The 21,264-nt window shown below is 43.3% G+C and overlaps 1 long non-coding RNA gene across 2 annotated transcripts; it reads left to right on the forward strand.

The window, feature by feature from the left end:
* The first annotated feature begins 471 nt into the window (after positions 1 to 471).
* On the forward strand, positions 472 to 14,507 carry LOC114812277. Of its 2 annotated transcripts, none has more exons than XR_003759939.2 (3): positions 472 to 621; positions 11,492 to 11,589; positions 13,888 to 14,507. It is a non-coding gene; the product is annotated as an uncharacterized LOC114812277 (long non-coding RNA). The 2 variants fall into 2 exon arrangements; XR_003759940.2 differs by having other exon boundaries at positions 13,892 to 14,507.
* Positions 14,508 to 21,264: the final 6,757 nt, after the last annotated feature.

Here is a 21,264-nt window from a genome sequence, read left to right on the forward strand (position 1 = left end):
ATACCCAAATAATCAATGGCCTGAGCCAAAAATTAAGCCAAGAGTCTCTATTTAGTCTTTTCTCAGGATAAAAAATCACAGTCCACTGCAGAAAACAATAAGTCCTTCACTTTGCTCAAAAACTGAGCCCAAACTCACTGGTGACCCAGCATGGGTCTCAGGCACTTGGCTCATTACTCTGATCCCTGCTTTCAAACATCTGTTCCTTCAGAAGGCACTGGGGTCTGAGTCCTTAAATGTTCCTCTCCCTTCATTTTGGCAGATTTGCCCAGCAGACCTGGACATTTCTATAAGCAGGACAGAGGAAGAGAGGATGAAAGCTGCAAGCTTTCTGATTACCAATTGAATACCTGAATTAGGTGGTTGGTCTGCATTAAATGCTGAGCAGATGGTGCTTTTTACTGCCTGAAGAGCAGAGAGGAAATTGAAATCAGAACAGGTGTTGTCAGGGAAATCAGGTAAGGGAAGATTCAGATAGGGCTGGCTGCAGACAGGAAGTGAGTCAGTAAGTTCCATGATGCCTCAGTAGAGAGAATAGTTGTGAGGTGTCTGTTAAAAAAGTGATTCCTGGTATTGTCCACCTATGTCTTCCCCAGTGAGCTGTACAATATCTGGTGCAGAGTAAGTGCAAATACTATTATTGTTATAACTTGAGTCTGAAGAGCTATCTTTATGATGGACCCCAGTAGTTGTGGGAGTTCTTGATGGAGAAATACTATTTAATCAAGTGTAATTCCTGAGTTCATCTTCTGAATACAGAATGGTACTAAGTGTTTGGGAGAGAACAATGCAGTACAGTTATAGTTGTCATTCTTGTCCTTAAATAATTTATACTATCATGTAATTTGTTTTTAGGTTTTCAAGTAGACTTACATATATTGCATATTGTTGATTTTTTTTAATGAATGCAGTTTAGTGTAATGGGGAATGGGTGGTAGGGTGGGAAGTGGCAGGTTTCCCCTGCCTCAGAGTGGTTAAATGTTTAAGGTCAACTTTGAATTTAGAGTTGTTGTTTGTTTAGAGCACTTCTTTTGGCTCTATTTAAAGTGGGGTGTATGGAGAACAGAAAGAGGGAACTCTAGGTAGTGACTTGTCTTGGCTATTTCATTTATCATAGACCCTCAGGACTTAATATTAGAAGTGGTTTTTCAATCCCTGCAGAAAGAGTAGAAGGTTCCTGAAGCAGCAAGGCCTAGTGGATAGAGCCCAGGCTTGAGTGTTAGAAGGTCATGGGTTTTCTACCACTTGTCTGCTGTGTGACCTTGGGCAAATCACTTCACTTCTCTGTGCCTTAGTTCACTCATCAGTAAAATAGGGATTAACACTGTGAGCCCCGTGTGGGACAGGGACTGTGTCCAACCTGATTTGCTAGTATACACCCCAGTGCTTAGAACAGTGCCTGGTACATAATAAGTGCTTAAATACCCTTATTATTATTAATAAGAGAAGTGGCAGGGAACTGGATTGTGGATGATTTGGTTTCAGCTGAGTTTGGGGTACATTGGTTTGCTGGTAATGTCCTGAAAAAGAAGTATGCAAAGTTTTAAAAAATATATATATATAAAATACTGCCTTGAACATTGTCATGGGATAGGGAAGCAGTGTGGACTAATGGCTAGAGCACAGGTTTTGAGTGTTAGGATCTGGTTTCTAATCCTAGCTCTGCCATTTATCTACTGTGTAAACCTGGGCAAGTAACTTAAATTCTCTATGCCTCAGTTACCTCATCTATAAAACAGGTATTACAATTGTGAGTTCCATATGGGTTTACTTTATATCTACCCCATTGTTTAGAACAGTGCCTGGAACATAGTAAGGGCTTAAATACCACAAAAAAACCCCCAAAATCTCTGTCCCATTTGATTTTCTTATATCTAACCCCATATTTACCACATAGTAAGTGCTTAACAAATATGACTAGTAGCATTAATCTTCAAGTCAAAGAAGATGTTGCCATTTCAGGGACCACATTCATTCAGTCATATTTATTGAGTACTTACTGTGTGCAGAGAACTCTACTAAAGGCTTGGAAAATACAATTTGGCAACAGAGACAATTCCTACCCAACAACGGGCTCACAGTTTAGAAGGGGGAGACAGACAACAAAACCAGTGGACAGGCATCACTATCATCAAAATAGATAAATAGAACCATAGTTAAATGCACATCATTAATAAAATGGAACAATAAATATGTGCAAATATGTACAAGTGCTGTGGGGTGGGGAAGAGGGTAGAGCAGAGGGAGGGAGTAGGGGCAATGGGGAGAGGAGGAGCAGAAGGAAAGGGAGGGCTCAGTCTGGGAAGGCCTCCTGGAGGAGGTGAGCTCTCAGTAGGGCTTTGAAGAGGGGAAGAGTTAGTTTGGAGGATGTGAGGAGGAAGGGCATTCCAGGTCAGAGGTAGGATGTGGGCCACGGGTCGACGGTGGGAACAAGGCTCAGTGAAGAGGCTAGCGACAGAGGAGTGGAGTGTGCAGGGTGGGCTGTAGGAGGAGAGAAAGGAGGTGAAGTAGGAGAGGGCAAGGTGATTGAGAGTTTTGAAGCCACTAGTGAGGAGTTTTTGCTTAGTTTTGCTAGTCTTAAGTTCTATGTAGAGTCCAGTGGATCTGTTCCTGTGTATTGAAAGGCGGTGAAGACTAAATGGAGAGCACTCATTCTAATAACAATCATGGTATTTAAGCACTTACTGTGTGCCAGGCACTGTACTAAGCACTGGGATGGATACAAACAAATCGGGTTGGACAAACTCTGAGACAAATGCCATTGCCCAGCTCCAGCCAATCAAAAGTATTGAGTTCTTACTGTGTGCAGATCATTAATGTGGCAAAGTGGTAAGAGCATGGGTTTGGGTGCAATATAGCAAAGCTACTGGACACATTCCTTGCTTACAATGAGCTTACCACCCAGAAGGGGAGATGGGCAGAACCAGGGAAGGTGGGTTGAACTGGATTTGTTTTCATTGGTTGAATTAAGAATTTAGTAATTGAAATTCTCTAATCTTGGTGTTTGCATATGGTAGGGCCTGGAGTAGCTCTAGGTGCCAGTGATACACGTGGACCTGGAAAGAAGTGGGCATGGGTGGCAGTGCGTTGTCAAGGAACTTCCTGCAGCCAGCCCTGGATGGGGTGGTGGTCTAGCAATCAATCATGTCTGAAGGCTTACTGTGTGCAGAACACTGTATCATGCACTTGGGAAAAGTATGGTATGTTACTCTACTCCCAGTGACTTCTTTGCTTTCAGGAAGCTCAGTGAAAATATGGTAGCAGCAATAGTAGGGGAGGGGCTTTGGGAGCTGTGAATACAAAACATGCCCCAAACCTGCCTGAGAAGAATGGTTGAGGTGGAGGCTTTAAAGCCAGTGGAGGCTGACTGGGATTCTGGCACTCCTAAATTGACTCTGGGTGATTTCTTGGCTGAGACTTAGGGCTGAAAACACCAGTAATGTCACCCATTATTGACAGGGAGCAGGAAAGGGAGTATCTAGGTGCTGAGGGGGTATGTACACCGGTGCATAGGTCATGAGGGAGGATAGGATGTAGAGAGAGGGTAGTCTGGGAATGTTTTCAGGAGGAGATGTGATTTTAGTAGAGCTTTGAAGAAGGGGGAGAGTGGTCGTTTGCTGTACATGAAGTGAGAGAGGATTCTAGGTGGGAAGAAGAGTGTGAGCAAGGGGTCATTAGTAATAGAGACAAGTTCTAGACAGTGTAGGTTGGTGTTGGAATGAAGCGTATAGACTGGGCTATAGTGGGAAACGGAGCTAGATTAGACAGGGAGGAGATAACTGGCTGAATGCAGTAAAGCCAGTGAAGAGTGTGATGTAGAGAGAGGCAGACATTTGGAAGCTTTTTCAGGAGTGGAAAGATGTGTAGGGTGAATTGAAAGCGGCGTTTGGTGACACATGGGTTGATAGAGATGAATTGAGGGTGAGGCTGAGGTTATGGATTTATGACGGAGGATGGGGTTGGTGTCTGTGGTCAAGGGAAAGTTTGGGAGTGGGTAGAGTTTTGGTGGGAAGCTGAGAAGTTCTGTTTGGGACATCCAAGTAGAGATATCCTGATAGAGGAAAGGACATCCTGATGGTAGGAGTCTCTGAGACTGAAGAGAAAGAGAGGTCAGGATTGGATCATCTGAATAGAGATGAAAGTGGCAGCTGTGGAACAAATGAGTTCTCTCCTACCCTCCATCTCCCTTGAAGGACCCAGAACTGATCTTTGAGGCACCCCTTAAGGTGGTGGGAGGCAGAGGAAGAGCCAGAAAAAGACACTGTGACCAGAGAAATAATCAGGAGAGAGGGCAGTGTCAGTGAAACCAAGGCTGGACAGTTGTTCCTAGGAGAAGGAAGAGGTCCACAGTGTAAAAGGCAGCTGAGGTTGAGTAGAATTAGTATAAAATTGAGACCAGTGAATTGGACAAAAAGGAGGTCACTGCTGACTCTAGAGGTGCCTGTTTCCATCTAGTGAAGGGGGCAGAAGCCAGATGGTAAGGAGTAAGGAGAATGAGAGGAAAGGAAGTAGAGAAATAGACAATCTGGTCAAGGAATATGGAAAGGAATGGTAAGGAGATGGGGTGATAACTGAAGGGTGTAGAGCTGGGTTGGGGGTTGTTCAAGACAGGCATAATGAGGACAGATGATATATTTTTGAAAACACTGGAGAAAGAATGGTTGGAGTCTGGTTAGGGAGGGAAGAAAGGGGAGGTGGGATGGGGGTAGAGGCATTAGTGTGAGGGACAATTTTAAGAGGAAGCAGGAGACCACTCTCGGAGAACTCATTCACTCTCTTGACTTCAACTACCATCTCTATGCAGAAGATTTCCAAACCGCTCTTTATCCCTGATCTCTCCCCTTTTCTGCGGTCTCACTTCCTCTTGCTTTCAGGACATCTTTATTTGGATATACTGCAGACCATCAGACTTAACATCTAAAGCAGAACTCATCTTCCCACCAAAACCCTGTTCTGTAGACACCTCCACTATCCTCCCTATCTTACAAGCCCAAAACCTTGTAAAGCCTCGTTGTTGTCTGTCTATTTCTATATCAAACTCTTCACTGTCTTTACTGCATTCAGTCCATAATCCTCTGGACTGTAAGCTGGACATGGGCAGAGAATGTCTGCCAAATCTGTACTTTCCCAACCACTTAGCACAGTGATCTGTGCTCAATAAATACCATCGATTACTCTTGACTCATTTCTCATTCTACCCACATATTCAATCTCCCCAAATCCTGTATATTCTACCTTCATAACATCACTGAAACCTGCCCTTTTATCTTCATCTAAACTGCTACCAAATGAATCCAAGCCCTTATTCTTTCCTACTTTGACTACTGCATCAGCCTTCTTGTTGACCTCCTTGCCTCATCTAACATCACTCCAGTCCTTACTTCAGACTACCTGGATCATTTTCCTAAAAAAAGTTCAGTTCACATCTCCCCACTCCTCAAAAACCTCCAGTGGTTGTCCATCTGCCTCCACATCAAACAGAAGCTCCTTGCCATTGTTTTTAAAACATTCAATCAACTTACCCCTCCTATCTTTGCTGATCTACTACAACCCAGCCCACACTCTTTCATCAATTCTCCATCAACCTTCTCACGGAACCTCAATGTCATTTACTTTACTACCAACTCCTTACCTGTGTTCTCTGGTCTGGTGTTCCCTACCTCTTCACATACAATATACCTCCACCCTCACCTCCTTCAAAGGCTTATTAAAATTGCATCTCCAAGAGGACTTCTGTTGCACAATCAAGTTGTCAGCCATTAAGGAATTGGAGTGCTTTCTACTCTTTCTGCAGAGGTCGAAAAAGCACCCCTAATATGAAGTTCTGACAGGCTTTGACAGATGAAGCAGTGAAGACAACTCACCACCTGGAATTTTTTTTATGGTACTTAATTGTTTACTGTGCCCGGTTACTGTTTTAAGCACTGGGGTAGATACAAGCTAACCAGATAAGAGACAGTCCATGTCCCATGGAGCTCAGAGTCTTAATCCCCATTTTGCAGATGGGGTTACTGAGGCAGAGAGATATTTGCACAAGATCCCACAGCAGACAAGTGGTGGGGCTGGGAATTCTCTATCTCTAATCTCCAAGCACCAGCCTGCCCTTGTGAATGGAGTTGGGAGAAGTATCAATCAATGGTATGTACTGAGTGCTTACTATATGCAGAGCACTGTACTAAGTGCTTGGGAGAGAGTACAGCACAACAAGATTAGTGGATGCATTCCTTGTTCATAGCAAGTTTACAGTCTAAAGGATAAGATTACAGTCTGCAAACAACTTTAAATTCAAAGCCATCTTCAAACATTTGGCCACTCTGAGGCAGGGACAGTCTGTCACCCCTTGTCAAGCTACATTGCATAAAGCTGTTCATTTGACCCCAAAATCAACTTAATGTAATATCACACGGAAGTCCACTTGAACCACCCAAATACAAGGTCCATTGAGTTATATGAGGCTCCTTCTAGACCGAAGTTTAGGGATGATAGTGTTATCTGGAGAGAGCCAGGTTTCTGTGATGGAGAGGAGAAGTGACTGAGGAACAGGTCTGGGATGAAGCAAAACTTCCCATGATGGAACTGGGAGTTCCACAGGCCCCACGTGACTGGGGTGGGGCTGGGTGGGAGTGAGCTGACAGATGGCCAATGCAGTAATAATAATTTTGGTATTTGCCAAGCACTATACTAAGCACTGGGGTAAGTCCAAGATAATCAGGTGCCACCTAGGGCTCACAATCCAGGAGGAAAAATAGGTATTGAATTCCCATTTTACAGATGAGGCAACTGAGGCACAGAGAAGTTGTGACTTGTCCAAGGTAATAGGGTAAAACTGAGGTTCCAACTCGGGTCTTCTGATTCCTGGACCTCAGATCTTTCCACTAGTCCAGGCTGTTTCTCTAATGGGGAAGGAGGACAAGGACAGGATGAATTGAGGTGATATGATCAAGTCCAAGAGGTTTAAAGAGGATTGCTTAATGCAGCTTAATCTGGTGTTTCAGGTGATTAGTTGTGGGACTGACTTCAGGCCCTTCCAAAGAGATGAGGAGGACCACAGTCATAGGAATCTTTGAGAGAAAATAGTGAAAGTTGATGGGTAAACATGCAGCTGTTATGCTAAAAAGGCCTGTGCCTCTCACCTTATCAGAACACCTCATCTGGCCTCAGTTCTTAAGCATGTCCAGTTTGGACTGTGCTCAGTGGAAGCAGGGTGACATCCGGCTGATGAAGGAATGGCCACTTCTCAAATCCAGGAGCTTGGGACTGAGTTATTTGGGTACCCACAGGCAATAGTAATAATCATGGTACTTGTTAAGTGCTTACTATGTGCCAAGCACTGTTATAATTACTGGCGTAGATACAAGTTAATCCAGTTGGACACAGTCCCCCTCCCACATGGGGCTCACACTTACCCATTTTACAGAGGAGGCAACTGGCACAGAGAAGTGAAGTGACCTGCTCAAGGTCACACAGCGGACATATGGCAGAGTTGGGATTAGGACCCAGGTCCTTCTGAGTCCCAGGCCTGTGCTCTTGCCATTAGGGCACAAAGCTTTTTAGCATTGTCCCCCAGCGGGCTAATCATGACTCAGTCTTCCTCAGCCTCTTTGGGTCTCAGCTCCCAGGGGAGCAGTTGCACTGGATGGGTTACAAAGTTGGCCAATCCTTGGAGGCCTGGGGCGGACTAACCAGAAAACTTCACCATGCAGAAAGGACCAATGTGCTTTCACACTTGGCAGGAGCAGCTACAGATACAGAAGGGATTTTCTACTGGCACGGGTAGGCGAAAGATTTACTGCAGCTGATTGAAGTTTTGAAAAAGCCCCAAACCAATGAATTGCTGAAACATTCCTTTGGACTGAGTGGGAGAAGACAGCTGCAGACTGAAGCCCATGTGCTTTCTGCTGCAGATCTGAGAGTCACTTGAAATGTTTCTCATTGCCAAGAATACCAGGCAACTGATTCTATTCCCTCCCCCATCCACTTCCTCTAACCCTGAAGCAACATCATAGGTCTGGACCCATTACTAAGGAGTAATAATAAATACTATTTATAATAATATAATCATAGCATTTGAGTGCTTACTATCAGTCACTGATAGTATGAGTGCTTTCTAATGTGCAAAACACTGTTCTAAGCACTTGGGAGAGTACAGTACAGCAGAGATGGCAGAAATGTTCCCTGCCCACAGTGAGCTTGCAGGCCAGAGGACTGTGTGTCTTGCACAGTACTAAGAGTTTGGATAGCTACAGGATAATTAGGCTATGGTTCTGTACTACAAAGGGCTCACAGTCTAGCGGGTGGAAGAGAAGCAGCAGGACAGATTTGGGTTTTTTGCAAATCAACCTTCTGAAATCTTTTCTGTTTTAAGGGACACACAGGGGATATGTGTTGACTGAGTCCCAGGAAAACAGCCCCTCCCTCTAAAACATGCATACCTTCATATTACTAGTGTTACAAACTTATAGCTCTGTAACAAGTGGGTTGTAAAAATCTAATGGTGATTGTCTCAAGTATGGCTAAATACTGCTATTTGCCTTGTATTTAAAATGCAGCTGTCTTCAGAAAAAATTTAAGACAAAAGATGCACTACTTTAGTTGAATTTCTTTGTGTTCAGGTCTAGAGCATAAATCACTACAGGAAAATATTAACAGATCAATCAGGCACTGAGTGCTTACTGTGCAGAGTACTATGCTAAGTGCTTGGGAGAGAACAATATAAAAATAACCTGGGGATTGGAATTCAAGGTAATAACTAGGCAACCATGTTGTAAAGTTTCTGCAAAGCCAGTCCCTCCCCTCTGTCTTCCTAAAGACACCTCTTTCATTCATTCTTAGTTATCAAGTACTTACTGTATGCAAAGCATTGTACTGAGTATTTGGGAGAGTACGATATAACAAACAGATACATTCTTGCCTACAGTAAGCTCACAGTCTAGAGGGGTAGACATTCCTTGACAAACCCCCTCCACCCTCCTATCCTCTTAGACACACTCATGCAATTTTCTGGGTATTATCCCACTGCTGTTAGTTACATCTACTCTCATGCTCCCTTAACTGTCTATTATTCATCAATTTATGTCTGCTTATCTCCCCCATTAGATTGCAAACTCATGCCTCACTAGATTATAAACTCCTGAAATTTCCATTTTTAAAATAAGATTGGAAAGGGAAGCATTCTGGCTGTTAGGGTGTGTAATAAATTTAACTTCCTCTTGATAAGCTGCTTTCATTTTTCTTTCACCTGCTAAGATATTAAGAACTAAGAATTTAGAAAATCCCATCAGGGTTTCTGTTCTCTCCCTGCTACACTGGATGAAGCATCCAGTGTGTACATTCATCTGCAACGCTTAAGCAGTTTTTAATGGTGTGTGCTTAGCTCCTACCATATACTAGGCACTGAACTAAGTACAGGATATAGCACAAGTCTGAGAGTCAGAAGGACCTGGGTTCTCAACCTTGCTCCACCACTTGTCTGCTGTGTGACCTTGGGCAAGTCACTTCTCTGGGCCTCAGTTACATCATATTTAAAATGGAGCTTGAGACTGTGACCTCCCCTTCTCCCCCCACCCAATCTGGAACAGGGACTGTGTCCAACCTGATTTACTTGTATATAATATAATTACGATGGTATTTAAGTACTTACTATTTGTCAGGCATTGTACTAAGCAGTGGGGTGGTTACAAGCAAAATCAGGTTGGAAGTAGTACCTGTGCCATGTGGGGCTCACAGTCCCAATCCCCATTTTACAGATGAGGTAACTGAGGCACAGAGAAGTGAAGTGACTTGCCCGAGGTCATACAGCAGACAGGTGCAAGAGCTGGAATTAGAATCCATGAACCTCTGACTTCCAGGCCCATGCTCTATCTACTGTGCCATGTTGCTTCAGTGCTTAGTAAAAATGCCTGACACATGGTGTTTAACAAATGCCATCATTTTATCATTATTATTATTACAAGTTGCTTACATTGGACACAGTACCTGTCTCGCATAAGGCTCAGTTTTAATCCCCACTTTGCAGAGGAGGTAATCGAAGCACCGAGAAGTGAAGTGACTTCCCCAAGGTCACACAGACAAGCGATGGAGCTAAGATTAGAACCCATCTCCTTCTGATTCCCAAGCCTGTGCTTTAGCCACTAGGCCACTCTTCTACTCTGGAATACCTGGAAAAGATCATCTCAAACCTATTTCCGTGTTTTTTTAACATGGCAAAATGATTTTTGACATCTTAAGGAAATCCTAGTAATTATAGAAGGTGCCTAGATAATACAGAGAATCATGTATAAAAAATTGTAGATGTTCTGTTATTTGCAGCAGTCAACAAGTTCCCTTTAGAATGAAAGCTCATTGTGGGCAGAGAATGTGTCCATTTATTGTTGTACTCTCCCAAGACCTTAGTACAGTGCTCTGTATAGAGTAAGTGCTCAACAAATATGATTGAATGAACCAATCTCCTTTGCGGATTTGAAATATTTTGTTCTCAGATTGTTTACATTCCAGAGTGGTTTGTCTATTCACTGTGATTTATACATGTTAAATGTTTGTAACATATATAAATCCTGAGTCTCCACGTAGTCACTACTGAGTGGTCTGATTGGCTCAGAAATGGCTCCTCTGTGGCAATTGACCAGGGGGGCTATTTGTGATGAGAAGGGACAGGACCTGGAGTGGAGGGAAGGGGCTGGGGAAGCAGAACTGGCTACAGACAACTAGCAGTGTAAGCCATCCTTTTGGGAGCAATAGCCAGAGGGAGTCTGGGCTTAGCCTCGACTGAAGATGGCAGTCACATATAATGTCCCAAACGTGGAGGCTGTTCAGTTCATTTCGAGGCCCGGAGAGCCACAGCCCTACCCTAAGAGGACAGTGGGATGCATGTAATCCATTAGTTGGGCACAGATTGGCCAGGCCTAGTGGATAGAGTCTGGGACTGAAAGTCAGAAAAGATCTGGGTTCTAATCCTAACTCCATCACTTGCCTGCTGCGTGACCTTAGGCAAATCAATTCACTTCTCTGTGCCTCTGTTACCTCTTCTGTAAAAATGAAGATTAGAACTGTGAGACCCAACTGGGACAGGGACTGTGTCCAACCTAACAGACTTGTATCCACCTTAGCATTTAGTACAGTTCCTGAGATGTAGAAACAAATGCCAAGTTTTTTAGCATTATTAGTGGCTGAATGCAGCGTGGCTCAGTGGAAAGAGCCTGGGCTTCGGAGTCAGAGATCTTGGGTTCGAGTCCCAGCCCTGCCACTTCTCAGCTGTGTGACTGTGGGCAAGTCACTTAACTTCTCTGTGCCCGTTATCTCATCTGTAAAATGGAGATTAACTGTGAGCCTCACGTGGGACAATCTGATTATCCTGTATCTACCCCAGCGCTTAGAACAGTGCTCTGCACATAGTAAGCGCTTAACAAATACCAATATTATTATTATAAGGTTGTCATTCAGAATGCTGGAGGGTGCTGGGTGGAGGAAGATGTGCTGTTTTCTCCTGCATCAGGGTGGACAAATGTTTGAAGTTGGCCTTGGGACTAAAAGCAGAAAATCTGAAGAATTGGTGAAAGAGATCCACTCCCTAGAGAGAAGCAGGGGGCAGAGGTAAGAATGGTTCCATGAAGGAAGTGCATTTTTATGAAGTATCCGGGAAAGGCACAGACTTCTCATGTCCCTCTCTAGACTCGTGGCTATTCCTCTGGTTGAACTATGGATTTGGGATTTTCAGTCTTCTATTATAAGAAGCATTTCATCTCATTCAATAGTATTTGAGCACTTACTGTGTGGAGAGCACTGCACTAAGCACTTGGGAGAGTGTGATATACTGAGTTGATTCATTCATTCAATCATATTGAGCCCTTACTGTGTGCAGAAGACTGTACTAAGTGCTTGGGAGAGTACAGTAATAAGACAATCCCTGCCCACAGCAAGCTCTCAGTCTAGAGGGAGTTGATGTCCAGGTCCCAATCAGTCAGTTGTATTTATTGAGCGCTTACTGTCCACCCAGAGCTTACGGTCTAGAGGAAGAGCTTATGTACTATTGGGGCTTTGCTTCATCCATAAATCACTTTACAGAATTCTTACAGTTTTCTACAGCATGACTGATTTCCAAGCTCTGACTACAACTTATACATGTAAGTCAAGAAGACAAAAGGAATAAGGGTGGATGTATTACTGACTGCCAATCCTAATTTATGGAATCGGTTACTGTCCTTTACTGTTCAGCACTAAATTTATCTGCAGTTAACTGACCTTTTTAAAATGTTCTCAACTCTGCTGAAAGCTCAGTGTTGGCAGCTAAATTCTTATGCATGCTCACATTGCTTAAAAATATCCACAAGATTCCAATTTTCTGTGCTACATGACTTCTTTTTTCCACATAGAAATAAGCCTCTTTTCCCCACAAGATGTCTTGCAAGCTACCTTTACTAAATTTTGCTCCTCCAGCCACAGAACTGTACTAATTTTGTTTGTATTTTGCGTATTTGTGTTGCATTTTAATGTTTCACCATTTATGATGTCTGTTTCCAGTCCCTCCTCCCCACTTAGAATTTTAGATTGTGAGTCCTTTGAGGGACGGGGACCATGCCTAACTCCCAGCTGCTGTTCTCTCCCAGGGCTTAGAACAGTGCTTGGCAAATTTAAGTCCATAATATTGCTACTATTAGTAATATTAGATTGCTAATCTTCATTCTAACTGTGAGATCTTGACCTAGCATATCCAGCTTCTACAGCATCATTATCAGTGGAACTTATTGAACACTTACTGTCTGTAGAATACTGTGCTAAGCATTTGGGAGAGTATAATACAACAATTCATAGACACATTCCCTGCCCACAATGAGCTCACAGTCTAGAGGGGGATGCTGATAGAAATAAATAACACAGCAGAGATGATGAAACAAAGCATAAAACATATGGACAAATGAAAACAGAAATCATTAGGGTGTTATGGCTAGAGGATAAGAATTTCGGGCTACTTGTGATTCAGAATCCGAGGCACAGTTGTAGCCACAGCAATGACTCCCACAGCCATCAGTCTTCCCAGTGTTTTTTGTGGAGTCTTCATGTTGAGAGTGTTTTTCTCTTTCCCACTGGGGTGGGAGAAGGTAGGATGAGATCAAGTCTATCCATCCTATCGGAGTGTCCTCGATTGTGTGAGGGAGAGCTGGGGCTGGTTCTTGGGGAGGTAGCAAGACTGAGGTGGGGTGTGAGGAGGACCAAATGTGCATAGCAGCAGCTTTTAGCCCCAGCCTGATGTGCCCAGAGAGGATGAAGCATAACCTCATTAATCATCCTTACATGGTTTGAAACTAAAAACAAGCATGGCTTTTTCCATTTCACAGATGTAGAGACTGAGGGAGAGTGACATTCAGGACAACACAACCTCTATTCACTAGACTGCTTAGGACTTAATTTCCAACACTCCTGTGTATTCTGGATTCTAACCTAACAGCCCACAAAGATGCTTAGCTAATTCAGTAACTCGCTGGGCCAACTGTCTTAATGAGAAAGTGGACTCTTCAATTAAGCAGCCCCAGTATGGGAGAAAGTAGACCTAATTAGATTGGGGTGTCAGTCCCCCCCACCCCCATAAGTATGAGACAGTGGGTCTAGTTAGACTGAGGTGGGCAAATTGGGGTTGAAATAGGGAAGACAGGAAGTAAATAGGCACCATGACAGGGACAGTCATGCTAGCTCTTAGTGGCAAAATTCCCAGAAATCTCCCCATTGATACTAGTCAGTTCTCATCAAGTAGGTCATTACTTGCCCCTATTCACTCTTGTCCTGCCCTTGTCCAACCCTAGGTCTCCTTTCTCAGAGCTTTGGGGTAATGTCTTCCTCTTCTGCTCAATTTCCCCCTAACCAAACCCTCCCATTTGCCTTTTTCTTTTTTTGAAGCTAGGTAAGTCCTCTTCCTCTATTGCTGCTGTCAGTATCCTGTGGGCAGAAGAATAAAGGAGCAGAAAAGATAATGAAAGCCTTATTGATGACAGCTGGGAGCCATGGAGAGAGATTTCTGGTGCCTTTCCCAGCCACAGTTAGCAAATATGCCCCTCTGAAGCTGAAACACTAAACAATATGTCTGAGGTGGATACAGTTTTCTAGTTGCTCAGGTCAATAACTTCCTTTTCTTCCTGGAAAAGACATGGGCTATGACATCCATAGATTCTTCTTGATAAAAAGGAAACAGCTGTGGTTCACCCCAGGGGAAGAGTGGCTTCTTTAAGCACTTGAAAGCCCAGGCCCATTCAGCTGGAGCCACGTGGGAATTTCCTGTTGCCTTCCAGTCTGAATTCGTCATCAGAAAGATATGTCAGGAGTAAACAGAACCATTGGCCAGTTGCTCAGATGTTCCAGAAAAAGCCCCCATGAGCAACTCATTAAGGAGATGGTCCTTGAATTTTCAGGAAAATAACCTGTAAGAAGACCAAGGAGAAGAAGCCTGAACCTAGGGGCAAGAGCATTGGCCTGAGAGTCAGGACATCTGGGTTCTGATGCTGGGTCCAACACTTGCCTGCTGTGACCTTGGAAAAGGCACTTGTCTTCTCTGTGCTTCATTTTTTTCCTCATGGATAAAATGGGGATAAGAAACTTGTTCTCCCTCCTTCCTAGAATAAAAGCCCTGTGTGGGACAAGGGACTGTCTGATATGCTTATATTGTATCTAGCCTTGTGCCTATTACAGTGTTTGTCTCATAGCAAGTGCCTTGAAGGTTAGGATCATGTCTCCCTAATCTGTTGTACTCACAAGTGTTTAGTCCAATGTACTGCATAGAGTAAAGTCTTAAATACCATTGATGGCTTACCTCACTATGATTATTATTACTGTTATGCTTCAGAGAATTACTCATCCTGCTTCCCTCCTGTTTCTGCACCTTTTGGCCTTGCTCAGAAGGGCTGGTTTTTCTTTGTGAGTACAGGGAGGACTTGGGGCAGGTCTTTCAGGGGCTGGAGGGAAGAGACCATCAGAGAGAAGAAAGGAAATGCAGGAATATGGAGAGGAAAAACCAAGAGAAGTAAAATGACAGAGGGGCAGTGAGTTGAACACAAGTCCCTGCCCTGGTTGCTGATTGGATAAGACCCAGATCACTCCTGTTGCCCCAGCATTAGACCAAGTTGGTATTTTAAGTGCTTACTACGTGCCAGCCACAATACTAAGCACTGGGGTAGAAACAAAATAATTGTGTTAGACACAGTCCCTGTCCCACTGTGGGCTCACAGTCTTAATCTCCACTTTACAGATGAGGTAACTGAGGCACAGAGTGAAATAACTTCTCCAAGGTCACACAGCAAACAAGTGATGGAGCCAGGACTAGAATCCAGGTCCTTCTGACCCATATCCCTGTGCTTATTATTATGTTGGTACTTGTTAAGCACTTACTATGTGCAGAGCACTATTCAAGCGCTGGGGTAGACACAGGGGAATCAGGTTGTCCCACGTGGGGCTCACAGTCTTAATCCCCATTTTACAGATGAGGGAACTAAGGCACAGAGAAGTTAAGTGACTTGCCCACAGTCACACAGCTGACAAGTGGCAGAGCTGGGATGCTCTATCCATTAGGCCACACACCTTGGTAATAATAATAATAGTGAGTATCTAACACAGACTTTGGCCTGTTTTACAAAGACAAGTTTGGCTTCATGTGTCAGGAAAGGTGGGACACTTTCTGTTTTATACTCTGCGTTTGGCTGTATTTCCATCTTATAACACATTGGAGGAATGAGGGTGAAGCCTTTCATATTGATGCTTTTGAGCATGTATTGGCTCTGAATCTTAAAATTTTATAAAACAGCTGGGGTTTTTTTTGCTCTAGCTCATTAGGGCATGATCAAGATCACTTCTACAATAGGACGTGAGAAAGTTCAAGGAAATCCACTATGGCAGGATCAAGATGTTTTCCTTATTTTGTCTTTGTTCTTTGCCAAGAATGGACAGCTTTCATGGCTTAAAGGGAATAAAGAAGAGAATAATGTAATTTGTGTGCTCAGAGCATTCATCTTCAGAGTGCTGAATGCCACATTGCATAAGGTTGTTCCTGTAGTGAAAATAGAGTTGACTCTTACAAGTACCATTTAGTAAGGAAATATTGACTTTTTTCTCTCTACATTCTCTCTCTTGGGGAGCTCATCCTCTCACATGGTTTTGGCTACTGTCTCCGTGGATTACTCCTAGTGAAACTCTCCTCACCCCACATCTCCTAGAATCAACTATTTGCCATTTCATTTCACCTCAGGACATTGTCACATGGATATAATGTTGCTATCTCAAATTCATTATCTCTGAAACAAAATCTCTCATCTTTCTTCCTTAATCCACTCCAAACTTTCCCTTTTTGTTACTACAATTACCCCTATTCCAGTAGTCTGTAACCTAAGCCCAGTGTGATCCTAAACTTCCTAAATATTTAAGCACTTGCTATGTTTTTAGCGTTATACTAAGTGCTAGGATAGATACAAGATAAGGTCAGACACTGGTCTCATTTGGGATCAGGTCCGAGGGGTAGAAAACAGGCATTTAATCCCTGTTTTACAGATGACAAAACTGAGGCTCAGAGAAGTTATGACTTGCCCAAGGAAACACAACAGGCAAGTGTCAGAGCTGGATTCTACACTGGTCCATGCCGCTTCTCATAATACTCTTTGACCTCTCTGTCACCTTCAATATATGACCATTCCCTCAGCCTTGATATACTTTCAGAACTCAATTTCACTGACAAACGTTTTACCTAATTTTCCTGCAACCTGACTGCTCCTTCTTAACTTTGTATTGCTGTGGCCCTGTTCTTAGTGACCCAGTTTTGTTGTTCCAAATCGTTTTTCTTGGAGAGGTAAACCATTTAAGCTGATTTAATTATTACCTTTATGTGAAAGACTCCCAAATTTGTCTATCCTGCCCTATCCTCTCACTTAATCTACAATCCCTACGTTTCTTCTCTGCTTCTCGGACCTCTCTGTTAGGGGAGTCTACCACCGCAGGAAAGTCAGTATGTCAAGACCTGAACTTCTCATCTTCCCTTAAAAAAAAAAAAAAAATTCACCCACCTCTAACTTTCCCATCCCTGACAGTAGCACGATCATCATTTAATAGCTTATCATTATCCTCGACTCTCAAAGTCTTTCAGCCTTCAAATTCTGTAAATTGTTAAATAATGTTGGTATTTGTTAAGCGCTTACTATGTGCAGAGCACTGTTCTAAGTGCTGGGGTAGACACAAGGGAATCAGGTTGTCCCACATGGGGCTCACAGTCTTAATCCCCATTTTACAGATGAGGAAACTGAGGCACAGAGAAGTGAAGTGACTTGCCCACAGTCACACAGCTGCCAAGTGGCAGAGCTGGGATTCGAACCCATGACCTCTGACTCCAAAGCCCGTGCTCTTTCTACTGAGCCAAACCTACCTATTTTTCTTCCACAACATTTCTGAAATTTGCTCTTTCCACAAAAGCAGTTACCCCTGGTCCAAGATCTCATTATTATCAAAGCTAGATGATTGTATCAGCCTCCTCCCTTTCCTTCCTGACTTCAGGCTCCCCTCAGCCTGCTTCTATCTCTTCTGTAGGCTGCTGCCCAGATCATTTTCTTGAGACATTGCTTAGCATCTATCTTCCCCACTCCTAATAATCATCCAATGGTTTCCCATCTCCCTCCTCATCAAGCAGAAATTCCAAGCTTTCTGACTTTCTGGCAGCAGTCTTCATCAGACCTGTTGGCAATTTTCACCTGCTATTCCCCAGCTCACTCCCTTCACCCCACTCAAGTTTACCATCTAACTGTAACCAGCTTGATTCTCATATCATTGATTCTTTAGTCATGCTGTTGCCCTTCCTTAGAACTCCCAGTCCCCACCAATTTCCAACAGCTAGTTCCTCCAGTAGTATTTGACAGTGCCTGGCACATAGTAAGCACATAACAAATACCATAAATATATTATTATTCTTATGTAAGGTCAATGAAACTCATGTGGAAGTCTTGGTGCTGCTCCCTGCATTTCCTATGTTTGCAGTGCTGCAAAGATCATGTCCCCTAGGCCATCCTGTGATGTGAAGTCACATTGTGATTCTAGAAGCATTTGACAAGATGTGGGGGATTAGCAAGCCTCTACCTTCTTTGGGCTTTCTTGAGAGCCATGATCTTCACTTTTCTTCACTGGCTAGGCTGTGATGACATTAGCTTCTTGTCTATGAGGAATGGACAGCATGGATCTTGACACCCAGTTCAACTTTTCTATAAAACTGGTATATTCATAACCTTCTTAAATCTTTGCTTCTGAGCTTCCTTAAAGAGAAGTGTAGGGCTCTTGGACCTCTCTCCTTCCTTGTGGTAATGTGATTAAAGCTGCACAATATCATTAGAAGCTTCCTCCCATCTCTGCCTCTCTATCTCTTTTCCCAGGCCTCTCCACCCACCAGATGGCTGCTCAGGTCATCCAGGAAAGCCTCCTGCCCTACTCCTCACATACTCAGGGAACCAGGGCAGGTAAAAATTTAAGCTGCTCTAAAGTGTCCCCCAGATGGCTGCTATTCCAGGGCTTCTCCTCTCTCCCCCGCTTTCCTTCTCCTTCCTACTCTCCTCCTCTCCTCCTCACTCCTCTGTTCTCTTCCTTGCTCCTAATCCACTCTTTCTGCTTCTTCCAGTTGATCTTGGAAAGTTTACAATAAACCTTTGAGGCAAGGGAATGCCCTGCAGCTCCATTTATCAACCATTTTTAATTGGTTTTGTCATTTTCTCTATTTGTTGGTTGCCATGCAGGCCTTCTTCAAATGATATCCTTACAAAATGAGATCAGTTACCTTCTCAAATGTGTTCTTAAAAGTAATTAGAGTTAACTCAGACTCCTGCTCTCAGGGAAAAAGGAAAACTCCATTTGACAATTTCAGGAGTCTGGTTGTGCTCAGATCAGATTTCAAGCAGCCAGCCTCATGCACTGTCTTAATTGGGATGAACAGATATTGTCAGCCGACCCGTTTAATTAGTTTCCCATCTGGCAAGTTCCTGTTTTTGAGTTCTTGCTCTGTTTGGGAAATGGCAAAATAGATAATCTTTTTACGCAAATTCTGACTCTGGGCCACTATGGGAAACTTGAGTGTCTATCCTCTCCTTCCTGCACACAGTGAGGGGGGGAGTGTGGACACCCACAGTGCACTAAATCTCCTGCACTACTAATCCCAAAATGCTGTAGGGCTTAAATGAACAGACACTGAGCATCTTAGCCTGGCAGTCCAGGACACTCATGTCCAGGTAGTTCTAGACTATAGATGTTTTAAAATACTGGCTCTTTCATTTGTTTGCTGTGTGACCTTGGGTAAGTCAATTAACTTCTCCGTGCCTCAGATACCTCAACTGTAAAATGAGGATTAAAACTGTAAACCCCAGGTGAGACATAAACGGTGTCCATCCTGTTTAGCTTGTAACTATTCCAGTACTTAGTATGGTATTTAGCACATAGTAAGTACTTAAATAAATATAAAGAAATGAACAGCATGAATGTTTTAAAATGTGTATCCATTATGACTCTACAACACAAGACTCCTTTAAGGACCTGATTCAAGGCCATGGGTATTTGGGGCCCTCAGGGAATGGGAGAATTTATTTAAAAAGCCACAACTGGTGGGAAGAAGCAGAGGAAGGATTAAAGAGAGTGGAAAGGTGGTTGTTGTCAAATGCCTTTGATTTGTTTCCGATGTATGGCTGTACCATGGACATATCTTCTCCAGACTGTCCCATCTTCATCTCTATTCATTCTGGTATGTAGGTCAAAGAGTTTTCTCCATTAAAAAATATGGAAGTGGTTTACCATTGCCTTCTTCCACATGGCAAAAACTCGAGTCTCTGCCATCGTCTTTGATCAAGATTTTAGCCTTTGACTCTTTCCTATGCCACTGCTGCCCAGCACAGGTGAATCAACTTTGTCTGATGCTTCAGTTTATGGATAATCCTGATGAGAGAAACTCTCTTGGTGGCATAGTTCTAAGCTTCATCAGCGTATGCAAATTTTCCTGCCATGATAAGATATTGATTCACAGAGAATGGAAAGGTTGCAGAGTGAAAAGGGTCAGATGCAGTTACTTGAACACCAGACTTAGTTCACGACTTGTTTTGACACATCCATTTCACACTGGATCAAGGAAAAGGTAGCTCTCCCGTTGTGGAACCTGTCTTTATCTGTATAACTAGACCATAAGGTCGTTATGGGCAGGGAATGTATTCTGTTGAACTCTCCCAAGCACATTTAGTATAGTGCTCCACAAATAGTGCTCAGATACCATTGATCGATTAAATACATCAAAGCTTCACCAATACTGTCCTTTCCTGGTTCTCCTAGCTCTCTGACTCCTCCTTAGCCTCTTTCATGTGTTCCTCTTCTGCCTCCCACTTCCTAACTGTGGGAGTTCCTCAAGTTTCAGTTCTGCATCTGATTCTGTTCTCCATCTTACACCCTCTTCCTTGAAGCACTCATTTGCTCATATGGCTTCAACTACCATCTCTATTTTGATGATTGCCAAATCTACATCTACCTCCCTGACCCCTCTCCTTCTCTGCAGTCTCACTTTTTTGCCTGCCTTCAAGATGTCTCTTCTTGGATGTTCCACCAACGTCTTGGACTTAACACATCCCAAACAGAACTCATTATTTTCCCACTTAAACCCTGCCCTCCCCGTGACTTTTATATCTGTAACCTTGGTATTACCTTCGACTCATCCCTCTTATTTAATGTCACCAAATGTCTATCAATACAAACTTAACAACATGGCAAAAATCCACCCTTTCCTCTCTCCAGACTTGTACATAGAGAAGCAGCGTGGCTCATTGGAAAGAGCCTGGGTTTGAGAGTCTGAGGTCATGGGTTCGAATGCCGGCTCTGCCACTTGTTAGCTGTGTGACTGTGGGCAAGTCACTTAACTTCTCTTTGCCTCAGTTACCACATCTGTAAAATGGGGATTAACTGTGAGCCTCACGTGGGACAACCTGATTACCCTGTATCTACCCCAGTGCTTAGAACAGTGCTCGGCACATAATAAGCACTTAACAAAAACAACATTATTATTATTACCACATGAATCCAAGCACTTTTCTTATTCTATCTTGATTACTGCATCAGCCTTTTAGCTGACCTCCATAATTTATATTAATATCTGCCTCCCCCTCTAGACCATAAACTGTTGGTGGGGCATGTGTCTACCAACTCTGTTACTGTACTCTCCCAAGGGCTAAGTACAGTATTGGGCAAAGAGTAACTTGTCAATAAATATAACTGATCAATCACCACAGGACATAT

This window comes from Ornithorhynchus anatinus, chromosome 5 (genome assembly GCF_004115215.2).
Source record: "Ornithorhynchus anatinus isolate Pmale09 chromosome 5, mOrnAna1.pri.v4, whole genome shotgun sequence".
NCBI classification, from domain to species: domain Eukaryota; kingdom Metazoa; phylum Chordata; class Mammalia; order Monotremata; family Ornithorhynchidae; genus Ornithorhynchus; species Ornithorhynchus anatinus.